The sequence below is a fragment of the Bipolaris sorokiniana genome, assembly GCF_000338995.1.
Source record: "Bipolaris sorokiniana ND90Pr unplaced genomic scaffold COCSAscaffold_4, whole genome shotgun sequence".
Lineage (NCBI taxonomy): Eukaryota > Fungi > Ascomycota > Dothideomycetes > Pleosporales > Pleosporaceae > Bipolaris > Bipolaris sorokiniana.
Window position 1 is genome coordinate 95,438 of NW_006911898.1, and position 2,665 is coordinate 98,102.

Here is a 2,665-nt window from a genome sequence, read left to right on the forward strand (position 1 = left end):
GTCACGGCCGCCTTCCACAAAATCCGGATCACGGAGGGCTAGGAATGGATAACTACCTTCCGCACCCGGTTTAGGTCGTACGAGTGGCTAGTTACTCCTTTTAGGCTTACTAACGCCCCTAGCACATTCCAACGTTATATTAACTAGACACTGCGCGAGTTTCTAGACGATTTCGCTTCCGCCTACTTAGACGATATCCTAATCTATACGGATGGCTCAATATCCTAACATTACGACTATGTACGGCAAGTAATCGAGCGTCTACAAGCTGCGGGACTATAGCTTGAACTTAAGAAGTGCGAATTTAACGTCCAACGTACGAAATACTTAGGATTTATCCTTAAAGCAGGGAAGGGCGTCTTAATGGACACTAAGAAGATAAGAGCTATTTAAGAATAGGAAGCTCCAGCTACCGTACGAGGCGTAAGAGAGTTTCTTAGGTTCGCCAATTTCTATCGCAGATTTATCCCTAACTTTTTAAGACTTGTAGAACCTCTCGTACGGTTAATAAGAAAAGACGCTAAATTCGAATGGGGCCAAGACCAAGAGCTGAGCTTTGCCGCTCTTAAGGAAGCTTTCCTCTCTGACGAAGTGTTAGCTGCCTTTAACCTAGACAGACGGACAGTAGTAGAGTGTGACTTATCTGGACGAGCAATAGGTGCTGTACTTCTGTAAGAAGACGACGAAGGTACCCTACGTACGATAGCTTACTTCTCCTGAAAGCTACTAGTGCATGAAGCGAACTACCTAATCCACGACAAGAAGCTACTAGCGGTGATCTGCTGCCTGAAAGAGTGGGACGCTGAATTACGAGGCGTACGAGAATTTGAAGTAGTTATGGACTATAAGAACCTAGAATACTTCACTCATAAGTAAAAGCTCTCCGAACGCCACGTACGATAGAACTTAGAACTAGCCCGCTTCCTAAATATGAAACTCCGCTACCGCTCTGGTAAGGAGAACGTACGGGTGGACGCCTTATCTAGGCGAGACCAAGATATGCAGAAGGACGACCTAGACGAGCATTCAGCATTAAGAGAATTCATCATGCTAGTGCCAGCCTAGACCTAGGAAAGTATTGCGGTTATGCCTGTACGAGACACTACCGACACTCAAGAAGACGTCTCTCCCCTAGTGTCGACTACACTGCCGCGACCACCACATTTTCCTACGCTTGTACGAGCCTATTGGGATAGCGCTGTGCAAGAAGATTCTCTATACCAAGAAATAAGAGCGGCTGTATGGGAAGGAAAACGATCTCTTCTAAGCTCTCGTAAGATTGCTATCTCCTTAGGCGACTGCACGATCAACGCCGAAGACAAGTTATGCTGGCGTAATAGAGTATGGGTACCTGAATGCGAACCACTCCGGACAGGAGTAATCCAGACTGCGCACTTGTCTCTACTAACAGGACATCCTAGACGAGAGAAAACATACAGAATTATCGCAAGAGAATGGTATTAGCTAAATATAAGTACCGATGTACGCCGTTACGTACGGAATTGCGAGCTTTGCAGGAAAAGCACCCCCTGGAGGGACGGGAAACATGGGTACTTAAAACTATTACCTGTTCCTAGTCGTACGTGGCAACATCTAACAGTCGACTTTATTACGGGTTTACCTAGCTCTTAAGGAAAAACCAACCTTATGGTAGTGAAGGACAGACTAGGCAAAGGCGTCGTGCTAATCCCTATGGACAAGATTGAGATAACAGACGTCGCTTGGGCCTTCGTACGGGAAGTCTACTGGCACCATAGCCTCCCACAGTCTATCACGTCCGACCGCGGCCCTCAATTCGCTAGCTCTCTTTGGAAATAAGTCTGCTAGCTACTTAGTATCTAGAGAAATCTCTCAACAGCCTACTACCTATAAACGGACGGAATAACAGAGCGCGCTAATAGCGATATAGAAGCAGTAATACGGATCTTCTGCAACTATGATCAAGACAACTAGGCATAACTCTGCCCTCTTCTAGAACTTATGCTCAACTCTCGTACGAATATAATAATAGGAGTTTCCCTCTTTTTCCTCTACTATGGTTACTATAATACTCCTTTTCCTCAGCCCTAAACGGTCACGCAAGCCGACGAAGTGGGAGAAGCTGCAAAGGATATCGTCCGGACGATTAGTGATGCCGCCAACTGGGCTATATCTACTATGACGTACGCCTAACAAGAGCAAGAACGACAAGCTAATAAGTCCCGCAGACCGGCGCCCACCTACCGCGTAGGAGACTGGGTATGGTTAGACCTACGGGATATTCGTACGACAAGGAGTAGTAAGAAACTTGATTGGAAAAGTGCTAAGTTCCAGATTGCTCGCGTACGAGATCCCTACTGGGTGGAGTTAGCCGTACCGTGGGAAACGAAAACTTACCATATGGACAAGCTCCGTCCGGTGGCTGACGATCCATTCCCATCACAGCAGACGGACGACACTAATCCAGCTGCTGTAGTCGTACGAGATAACGAAAGCGATGAAGAACACTTAGAGTGGACAGTACGAGACATCACGGACGAGAGAATAAGGCGCAGGCAAACAGAATACCTTGTTCATTGGGTGGGCTACGACGAGCCCACATGGGAGCCCGCCGCTCATCTCGCTAACACTACGGCCCTACAGTCATAGTTGTCCCACACCCAACCCGGACGACAACCTAACGGAC